The sequence below is a fragment of the Bos taurus genome, chromosome 22 (genome assembly GCF_002263795.3).
Source record: "Bos taurus isolate L1 Dominette 01449 registration number 42190680 breed Hereford chromosome 22, ARS-UCD2.0, whole genome shotgun sequence".
NCBI lineage: Eukaryota > Metazoa > Chordata > Mammalia > Artiodactyla > Bovidae > Bos > Bos taurus.
Window position 1 is genome coordinate 47276139 of NC_037349.1, and position 20163 is coordinate 47296301.

The 20163-nt window shown below is 44.4% G+C and overlaps 1 protein-coding gene and 1 non-coding gene across 13 annotated transcripts in view; one reads left to right on the plus strand and one right to left on the minus strand.

The window, feature by feature from the left end:
• CACNA1D (calcium voltage-gated channel subunit alpha1 D) overlaps positions 1-20163 on the minus strand; it is a 370601-nt gene that overhangs the window by 137804 nt on the left and 212634 nt on the right. The window lies entirely within an intron of this gene.
• TRNAH-GUG (transfer RNA histidin (anticodon GUG)) lies at positions 1582-1653 on the plus strand. Its single transcript has one exon. It is a non-coding gene; the product is annotated as a tRNA-His (tRNA).

The following is a 20163-nucleotide window of genomic DNA, read 5'->3' on the forward strand; positions in this document are numbered from 1 at the left end:
CCAAAATGCACCAGGACAGAAAGCCCACGGTTCCTGGGATTGTCCAGAAGCCCAAGAAAAGTGTGTCCCATAAGGAGCAATCTCCCTGCCAGCTGGACCTGACAACTGCCACGGGTCTCACTCTGGCCCATGTGCGCACATCTTTCCCACCCACTGCGGCAGCTGGAGGGGCTGCAGCCAGAGCATTTCCTTGGGGTTTGTCTCCCTCCTGGCAGGTCACCATCAGTGCACTCCGGGACTCCATCCTGGTGTCATCCTGCTCAGAAGGCCTCGGGGCCACTCACTGCTGTCCTCAGGTATGAAGGCCAAACACCCAGGTCCAGCACTCAGGGGTTTTCAGCCCTCCCCCACCTGCTATTCCAGCTTTATCCCCACTCCTCACAGATGTACACCTTGTACTGTGGCTACACTCTTCTCTGCTCCACCAACCCTATGAGCCTTTGTCCACAGAGCTCCATCCACCTGAGCAGCCTTTGCCCATTCTGAATTCTAGCTCCCTCGTCAAGACCCAGCCTTCCCTGGTCACCCTAGCCAAAGAGCTCTTCCCTCCTCGAGAGCCCTCTCCACACTGAGTACCAGCCACGGATCTGAGTGCACACCCTCCACCTGCCAGCCTCCTCAGAGGTGTCCTTAACAGAGCCCCACACAGTCCTCAAACCTCATCCTCGCTGGAGAGTATGGACAGCGAGGGAAAGCTGGTGTCACTCTCTCTATACAGAAACTGAGGACGGGGAGGCCAGTTAGACAAGCCCATCCAGCTCTTGAATCCACCCTCCTAAGGACCTCAACGTGGGCCACAGGAGGCAAAGGAGGAAGAGAGTAAGTATATGAAGGGATTAGGATAGAAGTCAGCTTACAGTCAGGCCAGGAAAGGGCCTATATTCTTGCCTAGAGAATCCCTATGGACAGAGGAGCCTGGGCAGGCTACAGTCCAAAGGGTCACAGAGTCGGACATGACTGAAGTGACTTTGCACACACACACATAATCAGTCCAAGAAGGGCCTTAAATCCCAAACTGAGAGCTGTGCTTCCCTGTAGACAACAGGGAACCAACAGAAGGTCTGACAGAAGAGAGTTGCCATCAGCTTTGTTTTACAGGAGTGATGGGTTAAGATGAGCTCGTATAAGGAGAAATTCTGGTGAGGAGGTCAGAAGACAAGGACTAAACCCTGGGCGATGGACTACATTTAACATCAATAGGAATGCGAGTAAAATTACTTTTACCTGGAAGTAAAGGGGTGGAAGGGTGACCTCCACCCCTTCCACGTGGTCTCCTGGGGCTGGCACATCCACCATTGTCTTCTCAGCTACCAAAGGACCTTCCTGTGGGGGGCAGATGACGCACCACCTGCCAGGTGAACGTTCCCTGCCTAAGTGTACGGGCAAGAAAGGCAAACAGGAGGCCAGATGGAGAAGCGATGCCACAGAGGATCCATATCCCTGGTCCTCATCCTCTGGAAGGCTCTGGAAGCAGACCTGCTGTGTGCCCCCAGGAGAGGCTGGACATTGCAGAAGACTGCTTTCAGCACAACAGAAGGGAAAATTTTCTAATAATCCAAGTCTACCAAAAATGGTAGAGCTTCCCTGGTGGCTTAGAGGGTAAAGCATCTGCCTGTGATGCAGGAGACCCAGGTTCAATCCCTGGGTCGGGAAGATCCCCTGGAGAAGGAAATGGCAACCCACTCTAGTACTCTTGCCTGGAAAATCCCACGGATGGAGGAGCCTGGTAGGTTACAGTCCATGGGGCTGCAAAGAGTCGGACACGACTGAGCGACTTCAGTTCACCAAAAATGGAGCAGGAAGCCTTGGAAGCAGCACCTTCCTTGAGGGGTACAAACAGGGCCCTCTGATAGAAGGACTAACCCCCCGGAGGAGAAGCCGGTGCGCAGGATATGGTGAAGACCCTGCCATCTGTCTTCCCCAGGCCCCAAACCTCATCGCCCTCACGTGCCCTGCGCTGTATTTGATCATAGCTGTAACTCGCATCTCCCCGGCTTCCTGAATGGCTCAGAGGGCTGTAGGACACCCCACTGCTTCATTTTCCGCTCCTTCCCCTGGGCAGTGGCCTAGTACCCTGGCAGCCAAGAAGCAGAAAGGCCGAGAGTGATTATTAGACACGGCCATGAAGGGTGCTGACTGCAGAGCCCCTGTGGTGCTCACATAGGCAAAGACCTTCAGATGGAGCGCCACCAAGGACAAGCCTGGGCCCCCACCACCCCTCACTCATGATCGTGCTGGCCCTGGATGCCAGCCATCCTCCAGCAGCTCCAGAGTGTGTGCCAGCACGGCTGGGGGAGGACTTGGTTTCCAATGGGGGAGCCCAGCAGGCCACGGCCTCTTCTCTGGCAGCAACACTGCCAACACCCTCAGTATCAGGATGTGGATCTGGAGCCCCTGGAGTGGCTTTACAGTCACTGCCCACAGGCCCCATGGTCTCCCGGCGGCGCTCGCAGCACCAGGAATTTCACTCCCATTTCACAAAGGCCCAAAGTGAGGCTCCACAAGGTGATCCCACGTCACACGCCAGGTAAACGCTCTGAACCAGGCTTCAACTCAGGACTCTATTCACAGGATTCGCGGTCCCTCAGCCTCCTGGCTCAGGAGACGTGTAGGCTGGACACTTACTGGTTGGACCAGCGAGGGAGGGGGCAGGATGGAAAGCACCATTTACACTCATATCTTGATTTTGTTTCAGAGCCCCAACTCAGGCTTCCAGAAGGGTGCTCGTCTCCCCACGTGCTGTCCTTCACACTCCAGAATGAGCTAGTCATTCTCCGGGATCCCCTACATAACTCCCAGCCAGGAGTCGGACACACACTCCTCACTCTGCAAAGAGCTCCTGAACCCTGACACTGCCCAGGATTTACAGGCCTGCCGCCCGAGTTCTGGGAGCCCTAGCTTAGTCAACACGCCCAGAAGGCAAACACTTGGCCTGAAGCAAACTACCACCCTGGAATGGCAGCATAGGCCACACCAGTGCAGAGGGATGATGCACAGTCCGCTCTGGAATTTGTTATTTCTCAAATGCCCCATGAAATACATACGCCACTGAAAATCATGTTGATTTAGAGATGGAGATTTTTTTTTCTTGGGTTGTAATACTATTTGTTTTAACCAAACCCACACAAATAAAATTTCGACAAGCTAAATGCTTTGAAATTTATACACGTAGCACAGAGAAAACACACACAGACAAGCATGAAAACCTTCAGTGAGCGAGGCCAATGGAATCACTAGGACTCAGATTTCTATTAAAAAAAAATAAAGGACTCAGAAATTCATTAAAAACTAAAACAAACTCCCCACAAAAAGGCAAAGTGGAGGGGGAAGTTGAAGAAGTCACTGATTTTTATCAGCAGAGGCTAGTGTTCTTTAGACCTAAATTATTTCCCCTACACAGAAATACAGAGGAAATAAAACAGAATGGTTCAAAAAATATTCTGTTTAATTTTTTGGAAAGCATGCAATTTCCGTTTATGTTTGAGGAAACTGGGTGCTTTATTTTTAAAAATCAACAATAGTGTGCGATGTTTCACACACATAAAATTTTTTAATTATTGACACTGGTTTAGTTCAAAGTTCATCCAAATCGTTGGCTCTGTTCCAGTTTTTCCTCAACTGCAGAAAGGCAGGAGCAGTCAAAACGTGTTCTTTCTGCATGAAATAAATAGGCCAGAACGGGGGGCGGGCTTTGGACTGCAGCACCCCATCTCTAAGATCTGATCCCTTGCAGGTAACACCCATGGAGGGTTAAGAGGGCTAACGGGTGACAGCGCTCCTCAACGCAAGTTAGGCACTGGCCACCAAGAAGTGGAGGGAACTGCCGGCAGGCCAAAGAGACAAGAGCGTCTGGACGGCCCTTGTTTACACAGCAAGGATGTCCGGAAAAATGTGTAACAAGCACACTTCCAATCACCCAACTACATTATGACTATTCTTTGGGAGTGCACTCCTGAAACAAACCCCACGGGGAATCCCTATGTAAAGGGATCCTGGACCTTCTCATTTTCCTGTTTGCAAAGATTTGGGAATATTAAGAGATTTTTCTCAAAGCGATCCTCCCCTTTTCATGTCCTTGGCTGCTTTTATTGACATCAACGTCCATGAAGATATGTTATATAGAATAGAGTTAACATCTTTGGGGAGATGAACCATTTTGAAGGGGTGTTTCCTAGCTTTTAATGACTAGGGTGAGTTATTTGCTGTGAACGGCAGGTGGGCCACCTGAACACACCAAGCTCGAAGCAGGATGGCATTTACGCTGCCCCAGAGGAGGAAGCTGGGTATGGATGGAGGGGACAAATGCGGGGTCTGTCTGCTCTTTTCTCTTTCTCCTGGGCCTTTCTGACCACTCCCTGGCTTGAACCCTGTGCTCCAGCCATCCTTATATTCCCTCATTTTCTCAAAGGCATCGTTCAGCTCCAGGCTGTGCTCTAAGTGAGGCTCAACCCAACTGCTTCTCCAGATGTCACACCACTCGGCTGAGTCAGCCTACAGAAACATTTCTCCCATTTGCCCTGCAATTTGGTAATCTATATTCTCTCTGTAAGAGAGACTGTGAGCTCTGCGATGGAGGGGCTGTATCTGTCTCATCCCTGTATATTGGTTCCTTATCACAAATTCTGGCCATTAGTAGTTGCTCAACAAGAACAGGCTAAATTTAATGCATGGTTTTATAGGCTCAGGTCTTACATTAATGATGACCATGTCAAAGACTTGGGTTGTGGGCTCCGCGTGGGATGTGCTGTGTGTGTGCTCAGTCGCTCAGTCCTGTCCAACTCTTCTGCGACTCCATGGACTGCAGCCCACCAGGTGCCTCTGTCCGTGGGATTACCCCAACAGGGATACTGGAGTGGGTTGCCATTTCCTCCTCCATACCTGACCACCAATCCTCGAGTAATTTTTTCTGTCACCTGAAACTGCACCCATTGTTGTCACAAAGTACCAAAAAACTGAGCCAACCAGAGTCCTAAACAAGTTTAAGAGGTCATCCATGGGAATAAAGTATCTCAGAATGAAATACATTCCTTTCACCACATTCCCCTGTCTGAGGACAGAAGAGCTGTTATTTTCTTTGAAGAGTCAGCTTCCATGGCTACCAAAGACATTTCCCCAAATGATAAGAATCCACGGGGGCTGCAAACTAAAAGTCACAGACTTCTTATTTCAGCTTGTTTCCATAAAAAAACATGCTTTAAGAGGTGTTCTTCAAAATCACAGGCCTCTTGCCTGACATCATCTTCTCCCTGTGAAATGCATCAATCAAGGGAGCCCTGACAACATCACATCTTCTCATGATGGCTTCAAATACTGCTCCTTAAGAAGTCATTGAGAAGCACACCTTGCTAGACTTACCAGATTTTGGTTTAAAAAAAAAAGTGAGAAAAACATGTACCAGAAGTATGATTTGGGAGGGTGGCAAAGTCCTTCAAAAATCATCACGTGGGAAGAGACCAGCAAGCCCAGGGCCTGTCTGGCTTCTGCACCAGAAGAGCCTGCTGCTAAGGGCCTGGCTAAAGAGCCTGTGGAAGACAGAGGGCTGTACCACCCATGCAAAGGGCAGCTGGGGGATCTGCCGAGGAATGAGCCCCAGGAAGAAGCTGGAACTGAGTCCACCAGCTGGGAGGTCCTCAAAGCAATCCCGGTAGGAACTCCAGTCCAGGTCCCACTCACGTCAAAGGCAGACCACCTGGAGAGAGGCACTAAAGGAGATGAGGCCCCTTTCCTCCCATCCTGAACGGCAGGATGGGCGAAGCGCCCTTTCTGAACCATCGGACCTACTTGAGAACAAGGGGAAAGCATCCTATTACTGGGGTGACTTCGGGACTCAGAGATTGCCTCCCCCAGTAACAGGATCCCAAAGGACTTCTTGAGCTAGAATGGAATTTGTTCACAGCAGTTTTAAGAGGAAGAACAAACCAGTTTCTCTGAAGTCTCCATATTCCCCAATTCCCCTTAACTTTGAGAAATTAATTTGGGGCAAGAGACAGAAACTGGAAGGGCATGAGGAAAGGAACACCTTGGGACGTACCAGCACAGAGCCAGTCTGCTAGATGGGATCCCGGAAGGGCACCCCTCACCACACACAGAAAGAGCCTCCAATGATGAGAAAGCAGCCTGGGCTCTGGAGTCAAGCCGATTCAGATCTCAGCCCCAGCTTCCTCGGAATTCCTTCCTTACGAGCTGTGTGACTTGGAGAAAAACAAACCCTCTCCAAGCTTTGCTTCCCTCACCTATAAAATGAAGGCAAAAAACACTGTACTTGAGTCCTTGAGAAGACTGAATGAAATCAACTATATAAAGCACCTAGTCCAGTGTTAGGCACAGATGTGTATAGAACTGATATAGTGACAACAATAAGAAGAAATAAAGAAAAAAATCTCTCACATGATCCATACTCCAGAGTTGACAATGCCACAGATCTCTCTTCATCTGAGAGACACTGACCCACAACCATCTTCCACCTGGTGTCCTGGACTCCCAACTCCTCACCTCCTCCCCGACCCCACGCCCCTGCCACAGCCCCCAGCCTCAGAGCTCTCCTCATTCCACTCCACCCAGAGAGGCACTTTGCCTTCCAGGGCCAGCCCACCTCATCATCTTACTGCTCAAACACCTCAACAGCTCTCACGAATTAAAGACAAAACCCTGACTCCTTCACTGGGCACCCCTAGCTACCCATCGGCTCTTCTGCCCTCCATTCCCAGCCAGCACAGAGCATCCGGCAGCCCCACTGGCCAACTCACTGGCCCTGGAAGCACGTTCTGCCCCAGGTCCTGCTCCCTCACCATTTCCAGGATCAGGGATGCGTCCTCCTTGCTTGATATCCTTTAGTCAGTTCAGTTGCTCAGTCATGTCCGACTCTTCACGACCCAATGAACTGCAGCATGCCAGGCCTCCCTGCCCATCACCAACTCCAGAAGTTCACCCAAACTCATGTCCATTGACTCGGTGATGCCATCCAGCATCTCATCCTCTGTCGTCCCCTTCTCCTCCTGCCTTCAATCTTTCCCAGAATCAGGGTCTTTTCAAATGAGTCAGCTCTTCACATCAGCTGGCCAAAGTACTGGAGTTTCAGCTTCAACATCATTCCTTCCAATGAACACCCAGGACTGATTTCCTTTAGGATGGACTGGTTGGATCTCCTTGCAGTCCAAGGGACTCTCAAGAGTCTTCTCCAACACCACAGTTCAAAAGCATCAATTCTTCGGCGCTCAGCTTTCTTTATAGTCCAACTCTCACATCCATACATGATTAATGGAAATACCATAGCCTTGACTAGACAGACCTTTGTTGACAAATATCTCTGCTTTTTAATATGCTGTCTAGGTTCATCATAACTTTTCTTCCAAGGAGTAAGCGTCTCTTAATTTCATGGCTGCAATCACCATCTGCAGTGATTTTGGAGCCCCCCAAAATAAAGTCTGACACTGTTTCCCCATCTATTTGCCATGAAGTGATGGGACCAGATGCCATGATCTTCGTTTTCTGAATGTTGAGCTTTAAGCCAACTTTTTCACCTTCCTCTTTCACGTTCATCAAGAGGCTCTTTAATTCTTCTTCACTTTCTGCCATAAGGGTGGTGTCATCTGCATATCTGAGGTTATTGATATTTCTCCCAGCAATCTTAATTCCAGCTTTTGCTTCTTCCAGCCCAGCGTTTCTCATGATGTACTCTGCATACAAGTTAAATAAGCAGGGTGACAATATGCAGTCTTGACATACTCCTTTTCCTATTTGGAACCAGTCTGTTGTTCCATGTCCAGTTCTAACTGTTGCTTCCTGACCTGCATATAGGTTTCTCAAGAGGCAGGTCAGGTGGTCTGGTATTCCCATCTCTTGAAGAATTTTCCACAGTTTATTGTGATCCTCACAGTCAAAGGCTTTGGCATAGTCAATAAAGCAGAAATAGATGTTTTTCTGGAACTCTCTTGCTTTTTTGATGATCCATCAGATGTTGGCAAATTGATCTCCAGTTCCTCTACCTTTTCTAAAACCAGCTTGAACATCTGGAAGTTCACAGTTCACATATTGCTGAAGCCTGGCTTGGAGAATTTTGAGCATTACTTTACTAGCGTGTGAGATGAGTGCAATTGTGGGGTAGTTTGAGCATTCTTAGGCATTGCCTTTCTTTGGGATTGGAATGAAAACTGACCTTTTCCAGTCCTGTGGCCATTGCTGAGTTTTCCAAATTTGCTTGCATATTGAGTACAGCACTTTCACAGCACCATCTTTTAGGATTTTAAATAGCTCAACTGGAATTCCATCACCTCCACTAGCTTTGTTCGTAGTGATGCTTCCTAAGGCCCACTTGACTTCACATTCCAGGATGTCTGGCTCTAGATGAGTGATCACACCATCGTGGTTATCTGGGTCTTGAAGATCTTTTTTGTACAGTTCTTCTGTGTATTCTTGCCACCTCTTCTCAATATCTTCTGCTTCTGTTAGGTCCATACCATTTCTATCTTTTATTGAGCCCATCTTTGCATGAAATATTCCCTTGGTATCTCTAATTTTCTTGACGACATCTCTAGTCTTTCCCATTCTATTATTTTCCTCTATTTCTTTGCATTGATCACTGAGGAAGGCTTTCTTATCTCTCCTTGCTATTCTTTGGAACTCTGCATTCAAATGGGTATATCTTTTCTTTTCTCCTTTACTTTTTACTTCCTTTTCACAGCTATTTGTAAGGCCTCCTCAGATAGCCATTTTGCTTTTTTGCATTTCCTTTTCTTGAGGATGGTCTTGATCCCTGTCTCCTGTACAATGTCACAAACCTCTGTCCATAGTTCATCAGGCACTCTATCAGATCTAGTCCCTTAAATCTATTTCTCACTTCCACTGTATAATCATAAGGAATTTGATTTAGGTCATAGCTGAATGGTCTAGTGGTTTTCCCCACTTTCAATTTAAGTCTGAATTTCTCAATAAGGAGCTCATGATCTGAGCCACAGTTAGCTCCCAGTCTTGTTTTTGCTGACTGTATAGAGCTTCTCCATCTTTGGCTAGCCTTTGCTCCAATGCGCCATCTGAGCCTGGCATCTCAGGGAGCCCTCTCCGACCTGTGAAGCCTCCACTGTCTCCCCAGGCACTCTGGTCAGTACAGATGGTGCCGAAGTACCCTGGACTGAGAGCCAGAGGGGACAGGGCGCAGATGCTGGGATCCATGCCTGGAGTGCCCTGGAGTTCCTCCCTATGTCTCCACAAGCCTGTCTGTAAGGAAGAGCATATGATTCAAAGACAGGTGGGCTTCTGGGAACAGCACACCTCTGGGCAGGCACTGGATTAGAATCCTTCAGATGCAGTGAAAGCCGTCCAGATTCAGAAGCTGAAAAGCCCCAAACTCTTGGATGCTATGAAGGTGCCAGCAGATAACTTAAACCAAGATTTATTTTAAAGCAGAATTTCAAGGGAATGATCTAGTTCTGGGTGGATTAATATTTGATCCCTGAATCCAAAACAAACTCTATGACAATCAGACTTAGAGAAATTAGGTTAGAGCTTCAAGTGCCACTCCAAGTCCTAGAAAGATGTGGGCCCTGGAGACAAGAGCTTGCAAGTGAATGTTCAGACTGCAAATATAAATTTAGTCTTTTCAAACTCACAGAACGGCCTCTGAGCTAGCCAATACTGAGCACACCTCACATTTGTAAAGGTCTTTACAGTTCACGAGGTCCCTTCCCATCCGTTTCTCTCCTTGGCTCTCAGGACAGCACTGTAAGAAAAACGACACGGCAAAATGGGGCCACCGACTTTGGGAGGTGAGAAGACCCTGGCTTGCAGAAGTGAAACATACTAAGCAAAGGCACGTCACCGGGAAACAAGGCACCAGGACAAGGGCCAAGGCTCTGACCTCTGAACTTAAGTTCTTTCCACTACAACATGTGGAAACCAATTATCACAGCAACTAGGAATCCCCTGGACCACAGGAGCCACTGCAGGTGCAGCCGCACTCAGAAGCCCCGGGCATGGCACTGCACACCCCTCAGCTGTGGGTACCCCCACTGGAGTTACCAGCACCCTTGGGCTGTCCCTGCAGAGACTGAAGCTTCTAGTACACATCTCAGGCCAGGTGAGCCTAGACCACCGCCCCACATCAAGTAATCTCCATTGGCCAAGGATCCTCTCCCAAAGGAAACCCTCACCACCACTAAGCCTCTGCTGACGCCAGCAGTCGCCTGGCAAAGCACAAGAGACATGTTCGAGGGACAATCCCCATCAGCCAGTGCATTGTCATCCCCGAGATCCTCTGAACTTCCCCATCACTGGCTCAGCTTCCTCTCACTCGTCAACCCTTCCCTGTGCCCCGCCCCTGGAACTGCTACTCCAGAGGGCACATTCTCCTGTACCCTCAACCTTCTCAAAGGGACCCTCTTCCTTCTCCTTGCTTTGATGGAAACCTGGGTCACCCTCAAGCTTACCACTTTGCTTCCCATGTAGCCCTCTCCAGACCCCACCTTCCTCTGGGATCTCAAGGTGGAGTTTACAGCCTTCTTGCTTTCCTGTTCCTCTTCACATCTAGAAAAATACTTGATTATCCTGCTGCAAAAGCCAAACAAACAAGAAGGTCCTGCTCCTCTGAGGACAGCACCGTAGGATATGTGGCCTTTTCCCCTTTCTCTGTGTATCTTCTACTTGCCCCGTGGACTGAAGTCTCAGGCTCCCAGATCCCAGGCTTCCTCCCCATCCCTACTACTACCATCTTCCTAGGGGACTCCAGTAGCCCTTGGTTACGCCATCAAGCCCTGGCTTTTTAATCCCTTGACATATTAACCTCCATTATTATCAATCCCCAAGTCTTACCAGTCCTAACCATGAATTCAAGCTTTCTGTTCTCTAACCACAACCTTCTCTCAGACAAGCTGACCTGTCTCACTACTCCCAATGGAAACAATACTAACCTCTTTGGAACGTCCAGTCTACTGTGGGTGTGCTCAGTCACTTCAGTCACCGCTGGCTCTTTGTGAACCCATGGACTGCAGCCCGCCAGGCTCCTCTGTCCGTGGGCTTATCCTGGCAAGAATACTGGAGTGGGTTGCCATTTCCTGCTCCAGGGGAATCTTCCCAACCCAGGGATCGAACCTGCATCTCCTGTGGCTCCTGAATTGGTTGGTGCCAATTGGTTGGTGCCCAAAGAACCACCTGGGATTTATTCCCGTCCAGTCCACTGAGCACCTCCCTTTTTCTCTCAATCTGTTAGGCCTCCCCTCCCATCCTAATCTACCTTAGACTTTACAATCCATCAGCGATGCATTCAGTGATGTTCTTACTGGTATACTAAACTTTCTTGCATCCTTTGATCATACAGAGAAAGGAAAACCCTCGCCCCAGAAGAGCTCAAACACTCCCTTTATCCATACCTAGGTAAGAGCAGTCAAACATGGCTACAGAAAGTCATACAATGGGATAGACTGGCATTGGTATGGATTCATCATCACCAGCTTCAAACAAGACCTCAATGCTACCAAACATCTACCTCAGTTCTCTGGTCCACTCACTCTCCAACGCCCTGCAACCACTCTCTTGAGCCCTTTCTAGTCTCCAGACATGACTCTGCCACCTACCCCCTGCCTCTGCCTCAACCCTGCCTCCTGCTTCAGAGACACCAGGAACTAAGCAGAAATACCCCCAGCTTCCTAAGACCAAACAAACGTGTATTTGCCCCACATTCTCTTCCTTTCTTCTCATTACCAAAAAACCTCTTCTTAATCCTACCTGTTTTCTGACAGTCTAAGAAAGTAAGTTTTCCAATCCTCCCATTTTTTTGAGGCTTTCTTTAATTACCTTCAGCAAAGCTTCCTGTAGAAGTGATCTGGTACATCCTTCATTAGATTTATTCTTAGGATCTTGATTTTTTTTTTTTTTTTTTTGGCTATTTGTTCATCCTCCATGTCTCTGATTAACATTTTGGACACATGGAATGCAGTTATTAATGACTCTTTTTCATGTCCTTTTCTGCTAATTCTAACATCTGCGTGAGTTCTGGATCCTTTTCAACTGATTGATTAGATCTTCTAATTATGGGTCACAGTTATCTGCTTCTTTGCATGCCTTGTAACTTGATCCCAGACATTTTACCTTGTTGGATGCTAGATATTTTTGTATTTCTACACATGCTCCAGCGCTTTGTTCTGGGGTACATAAGTTGGACCAAACTGATTGATCATTTCAGGTCTTGCTTTAACAATCTGTCAGGTCAGTCTGAACACTACTGAATCTAGGGCTAGCAATTCCATTGCGGAGGCAAATCCTTTCTGAGTATTCTACTCTGTGTCCTGTGAATTGTGAGTTTTTCCAGTCTGGCTGGTGAGAAAAGGCAATATTCCTGGCCCTATGCAAGCACTGAACACCATCCTTTCTAATCCATTCCAATTTCTTTCCCCAGCTTCCTCACACACACACACGTCCTGCATAGTTAAGGGGGGACATCTGGAATTCTCCGTGAAATTCTCTCCTCTGCAGAACTCTGTCCTGGGTTCTTTAGCCACCGTAGTTTTTGCAGACTCTTCGCTTCATCTTCTAAACCCAGGGAGACCACAGGGCTCTGCCTGGGCTTCCTGCTCTTCTGCTGTGGCCCAGGAATTCTCTTAAGCCAGTAAACTGGGACAATCATGAAGCTCGTTGAGTTTTTTTCCTGATTCTCAGGGATCACTATCCTTCATTGCCTGATATCCAGTGTCTTTAAAAACCATTGTTTTACATATATTGTCTGTTTTGGGGTTTGATTTGTTTCAGGTGGGAGGGTAAATCTGGTAACTGTTACTCCATCTTGACCAGAAGCAGAAGACTTTTAATTCTATTTTAATGGTGTTTTCAAATCAATTTTATCAAGACGCAAGTCACGAACAATAAAATGCACACAATTTAAGTTTATGGCTTGGCTAATGTTGACAGCATGTAAACACCACCACAATCAAGATATAAACATTTACAACACCTCTCAGAAGTTTTCTCATTGCCTTTCCCCATCAACTCATCCTCCTCCCACTCTAGAAAATGATTTAATTTCTGTATGATAGATTAATTTTGCCTATTCCAGAACTTCATCATGTTATTTTACAACTGGCCTCTTTTCCTCATCAATATGTTTTTGATGATAATACTGTAATAGTACTTCAATCCTTTTTACTGCTACTGAACAGTATTCCAAAATCTAAATATACCACAATTTCCTCTTTTATGCTACCTACTGATAGACCTTTGTTTTTTTTTTTTTTTTTCCAATTTTAAGTTACTAAAAACAATGCTCGATGAATGCTGGCATACAAGTTATTTTGTGGACAGAAGGCTTTCATTTCTTTTCAGTAAACAACTAGAAAGGAGCTGCTGACTTATATCTGTTTAATTTTATGAGAACTTTGACAAGCTTTTCTGAAGTGGTTGTACCGTTTCATGTTTCTATGAGAAATGTGTGAGCATTATCAGTTGCTCTATACCACTGCCAACACTTGATACTGCTTTTCTCTTTTATTTTTAACTATTCCATATATGTAGTAGAGGCATGCTCAGTCATGTCCAACTCTGTGACACCATGCGCTATAGCCTGCCAAGCTTCTCTGTCCATGGGATTTTCCTGGCAAAAATACTGGAGTCAGTTGACATTTCCTTCTCCAGGGAATCTTTCCAACCCAGGGACAGAACCCGTGTCTCCTGCATTGCAGGCAGATTCTTTACTGGTGAGCCACTGGGGAAGCTGATATATGTAGTAGAATTTCACTGCATTTTTAGCTTTCATTTCCCAGATGACTAATAATATTAAACATCTTTATATGCACATTGGCTATTTGTGTTTATGTGTGTATATATATATTTTTTGTTTGTTTGTTTGCAAAGAATCTGTTCCAGTCTTTTGCCAATTTCAATTGGGTTATCTTATTATTTGTTAAGAGTTCTTGTATGTTCTCTATACAAACTTTGTCAGATATATGTGTTGTACATATTTTCTCCTATTGCATGCTTTTCTTTCCAATTTCTTATTTATGAAATGCAGAGATATTTTTAGAAAGTATTTACATTTTAGCTTTTTAGTTAGATCTGAGTGTTGAAGAATTGATGCTTTTGAATTGTGGTGTTGGAGAAGACTCTTGAGAGTCCCTTGGACTGCAAGGAGATCCAACCAGTCCATCCTAAAGAAAATCAGTCCTGAATATTCATTCGAAGGACTGATGCTGAAGCTGAAGCTCCAATACTCTGGCCACCTGATGTGAAGAACTGACTCACTGGAAAAGATCCTGATGCTGGGAAAGACCGAAAGACAGGAAGAGAAGGGGATGACGGAGAATGAGATGCTTGTATGGCATCACTGACTCGATATACATGAGTTTGAGTAAGCTCTGGGAATTGGCAATGGACAGGGAAGCCTGGCGTGCTGCAGGCCATGGGGTTGCAAAGAACTGGACACAACTAAGTACTGTCTGGGGAGGCCTTACAAATAGCTGTAAAAAGAAGAGAAGAGAAAAAGCAAAGGAGAAAAGGAAAGATATAAGCATCTGAATGCAGAGTTCCAAAGAATAGCAAGAAGAGATAAGAAAGCCTTCCTCAGCAATCAATGCAAAGAAATAGAGGAAAACGATAGAATGGGAAAGACTAGAGATCTCTTCAAGAAAATTAAGAGATACCAAGGGAACATTTCACGCAAAGATGGGCTCAATAAAGGAAAGAAATGGTATGGACCTAACAGAAGCAGAAGATATTAAGAAGAGGTGGCAAGAATACACAATGAACTGTACAAAAAAGATCTTCAAGACCCAGATAACCACGATGGTGTGATCACTCACCTAGAGCCAGACATCCTGGAATGTGAACTCAAGTGGGCCTTAGGAAGCATCACTACGAACAAAGCTAGTGGAGGTGATGGAATTCCAGTTGAGCTATTTAAAATCCTGAAAGATGATGCTGTTAAAGTGCTGCATTCAATATGCCAGCAAATTTGGAAAACTCAGCAGTGGCCACAGGACTGGAAAAGGTCAGTTTTCATTCCAATCCCAAAGAAAGGCAATGCCAAAGAATGCTCAAACTACCCCACAATTGCACTCATCTCACACGCTAGTAAAGTAATGCTCAAAATTCTCCAAGCCAGGCTTCAGCAATACATGAACCGTGAACTTCCAGATGTTCAAGCTGGTTTTAGAAAAGGCAGAGGAACCAGAGGTCAAACTGCCAGCATCTGCTGGATCACTGAAAAAGCAAGAAAGTTCCAGAAAAACATCTATTTCTGCTTTATTGACTATGCCAAAACCTTTGACTGTGTGGATCACAATAAACTGTGGAAAATTCTTCAAGAGGTGGGAATACCAGACCACCTGACTTGCCTCTTGAGAAACCTATATGCAGGTCAGGAAGCAACAGTTAGAACTGGACACGGAACAACAGACTGGTTCCAAATAGGAAAAGGAGTACGTCAAGGCTGTATATTGTCACCCTGCTTATTTAACTTATATGCAGAGTACATCATGAGAAACGCTGGGCTGGAAGAAGCACAGGCTGGAATCAAGATTGCCGGGAGAAATAACAATAACCTCAGATATGCAGATGACACCACCCTTAGGGCAGAAAGTGAAGAGGAACTAAAAAGCCTATTGATGAAAGTGAAAGTGGAGAGTAAAAATGTTGGCTTAAAACTCAACATTCAAAAAACGAAGATCATGGCATCTAGTCCCATCACTTCATGGAAAATAGATGGGGAAACAGTGGAAACAGTGTCAGACTTTATTTTTGGGGGCTCCAAAATCACTGCAGATGGTGACTGCAGCCATGAAATTAAAAGACGCTTACTCCTTGGAAGAAAAGTTATGACCAACCTAGATAGCATATTCAAAAGCAGAGACATTACTTTGCCAACAAAGGTCCGTCTAGTCAAGGATATGGTTTTTCCTATGGTCATGTATGTGAGACTTGGACTGTGAAGAAAGCTGAGCGCCGAAGAATTGATGCTTTTGAACTGTGGTGTTGGAGAAGACTCTTGAGAGTCCCTTGGACTGCAAGGAGATCCAACCAGTCCATTCTGAAGGAGATCGGCCCTGGGATTTCTTTGGAAGGAATGATGCTAAAGCTGAAACTCCAGTACTTTGGCCACCTCATGTGAAGAGTTGACTCATTGGAAAAGACCCTGATGCTGGGAGGGATTGGGGGCAGGAGGAGAAGGGGATGACAGAGGATGAGATGGCTGGATGGTATCACTGACTCGATGGACGTGAGTCTGAGTGAACTCTGGAAGTTGGTGATGGACAGGGAGGCCTGGCTTGCTGAGATTCATGGGGTCGCAAAGAGTCGGACATGACTGAGCGACTGAACTGAAGTGACTGAACTGAACTGATGATCCATTTCAAGTTAGTGCTTGTGTTAAGTGTGATATAAATGTCAATGTTCATTTTTTTAACAGATTCCTAGTTTTTCCAGCATTTCGCTGAAAAAAAATTATCCTTTCTCCACTGAATTATTTAACATTTTTGTCAAAAAACAACTGACTATATACACATATTTCTGGATTTTCTATTCCATTCAATTGTTCTATATATCTATCTCATGCCAAAATGACAGTGTATTTACTACAGCTTTATGGAAGTCTTTAAATTAGGTAGTATAAGTCTTTCAGCTTTGTTCTTTGTCAAGATTGTTTTAGTTATTATAGGTCCTTCACAATAATATATAAATACTAGAATCATCAATTTCTTTTTTTAAAAAAGGCCATTAGTATTTATGAATGGGACATCACTGAATAAATAGATGCATTTGATGAATGCATGATAAATGCAACATCTTAACACTACTGAATCTTCCAATTCATGATCATGGGCCATTATCGTTTACTTAGATCATCTTTAATTTGACCAATCAGTATTTTGTAGTCTTCAGTGTAGAGGTCTTCCATAACTTCTCTTACCCTTACTCCTAAGTATTTTTAAATGTGTTAATGTTATTGAAAATCTTATTTTCTCAAAGTTCATTTTTTACATTATTGGAGCTTGTATATGGGAATAAGACTGACTTTTGTACACTGACCTTATACCCTGAGACCTTGTTATAGCCACTTATTAATTCTAATAGGTTTTCAAGGCAGTTTCTTGGGAATTTCTAAATAGATAATCATATTTTTTGTGAAGAGAAATACTTTTCCTTTCTTTCTAGTCTCTCTTTTATATCCTCTACTTGCCTTACTGTACTGACCTACTGGTAAAGCTGAGCAAAAGGGGTGAGAGACGAGAGACAATACTTTGTTCTTAATCTTACAAGAAAGCATTCGGCCTTTCACCATTAAGTATGGTGTCAGTTATAGTTTATGTGTTTTCTGTAGACAATCTTATTCAGGTTGAGGAAGTTGCCATATATTCCTAGTTTGCTGAGAGTTTTTATCATGAACGGTTATAGAATATTGTTGGCGGCATTTTCTGCATTTATTGAGATGATCATATGATTTTTCTCCTTCATTCTGTCAATACAGTAAATTATACCGCTTGATTTTCCAATGATGAACTGATCTGTGTTTCTAACATAAACTTCATTTGATCATGAGGTATTATTCTTTTAATTATTGCTAGATTCAATTTGTTAATATTTGAGAATTTTACATCTGTATTAATGAAGGATATTGTTCTTTTCTTATGGCTTTTGTGTTTGCTATTGAAGTTATTCTGGCCTCATAAAAATGAGTTAGAGAATGTCCCCTCCTATACATTCTAAAAGTTTTTCTAGGAATGGAATGTTATTCTTTTCTTGTAAGTTGTTTGACAGAGTTCACTCGACATTATCCAGGCCTCTGGTTTTGAGAGAAGGTCTGTGATTCAGAATTCCATTTGAAAAGCAAATACAGGGCCCTTCAGTTTTTTTCTTTCTCTTTGAGTTAGTTTGACAAGCTGTGTTTTTCAAGGAATATGTCCATTGCTCCTAAATTATTGAATTTACTGTCATAAAACTGTTTATCCTAGTATCCCGTTATTTTAATGTCTATAATATTTGTGTTGACATCCCCTCCATCATTTCTGATACTGATTGATTTTTTTAATTAGTCTTGCTAAAGATTTATTAATTTTATCAAGCTTTTCGAAGAGTCTACTCTTATCTTTGTTAACTTTACCCATTACTTGAGTTTTCTGTTTTACTGACTTCTCTCATTTCTCTTTTACTTTCCTTGGATTTAATTTGCTTTCCTTTTCTGGATTCTTAGATGGGAATATAGACCATTGAATTGAAAGGCATTTAGAGCTATAATTTCTAAGCACGGCTTTAGATGGATAATGCACATTTTGATTTGCTGTATTTTCATTATCATTTTTTCTTTTTTTACTGAAGAATAATTGCTTTACAGAATTTTGCTGTTTCTGTCAAACCTCAACATGAATCAGCCATAGGTATACATATATCCCCTCCCTTTTGAAGCTCCCTCCCATCTGCCTCCCCATGCCACTCCTCTAGGTTGACACAGAGCCCCTGTTTGAGTTTCCTGAGCCATACAGCAAATTCCCATTGGCTGTCTATTTTACACATGGTAATGTCAGTTTCATGTTACTCTCTCCATGCATCTCACCCTCTCCTCCCCTCTCCCCATGTCCACAAGTCTGTTCTCTCTGTTTGTTTCTCCATTGCTGCCCTGCAAATAAATTCTTCAGAACCATTTTTCTAGATTCCGGATATGTGCGCCAGAATGAAATAGACCTTAAAATAAAGAAGATTACAAGAGATAACAAAGGACACTACATAATGATCAAGGGATCAATCCAAGAGGAAGACATAACAATTGTAAATATCTATGAACCCAATATATGAGCACCTCAATACATAAGACAAACACTAACAGACATAAAAGGAGAAACTGACAGTAACGCAGTAGTAACAGGAGACTTTAACACCCCACTCACACCAATGGACATATCATCAAAACAGAAAATTGATAAGGAAACACAAGTCTTAAGTGATATATTAGATGAGATGGATCTCGTTGATATCTTCAGGACATTCCATCCAAATGCAGAAGAATACACCTTCTTCTCAAGTGCACATGGATCATTCAGTTTAAAACATCCCTTATTTTCACTGTAATATTTTTCTTTAACTTATAAGTTATTTGAGATGTCTTATTTCATTATCAAGAATCTAAAGAATTCTAGAATTCTAGAGACAATTCTAAATAGCTACTATTACTAGTTTATATTTTTAATCAATTGCTGTTAGAAAAAAACATACTTTTCAAGATTTTAATCTTTTGAGCCCTTTTTTTAAACAGCGCAGATGTAGCCTATCTTGGTGCCCCTGAACAGAATATGTTTTCTGCTGTTACTGGATGTAAGTACCAATTAAGGTCAGTTTCATTGGTAGTGTTCAGATGTTATCTATGTTTAGTTTTTTTCATCCCCATGTTCTTCAATTATCAAAATGGAACTATAAGTTTTTCATCTGTGTTTGCGGATTTACTGATTTCTCTATTTAATTTTGCTATTGGTTTTTCGTTCGTCCCACATGTTCTTTGTTCCTTCTCTGCCTCATCTGTCATCTCTCAGTTTGTTTGTATTGATGGCCCCACCCCATCTTGATTATAATGTTTTCCTGCTTCTTTTCATGGCCCATAACTTTTAATGATCTGGGGGAACACTTGGGAAATGTCTGAGATTTGGGGTCTTCCTTTAATGGGTGTCGACTTGTTTTGGCAGGTGTTTAGTTGGCCACTTGTCCTGATCCTTCTGAAGGTTGTCTGTAAGATTCACTGGGGCAGGTCTAGAGTGGCTTTTACTCCAGGGGTAAGGTAACCCCACCCCAAATGCCTGGTGTTTCTGAGGTTTCACTTGAATGTCCAATGTATTCATCAAGTTCAATCTAGTCTAGCTGATCAGAATCCCTCTGGTGTCCAACACTGAGACTTCCAGCAGCTTGCAGCTTTGTAGTAGCTGCTCTCTGTCACACTTCAGTAGGTCCAAGTGGCACACAGCAGCTTAGTATATGGTTAAAGATTTCAGAGACTCCTTTTCAGATATCCTGAGTCCCTGCTCTGCCTACTGCTCTCCAGTAGCCTGCCCTGAAAATTCCAGCTATCTTGGCAGTTCAAACTCTGCTTTTTGCCTCTTAAGCAAATAGACCGTGGTCCTCTCCTGGGCTCTGCCTCCCTGAGCCACAATTCTAAAAGCATCTCCGGGCAGAAAGCCAAGGCAATTGTGGCACTTACTTCCTGCGTTT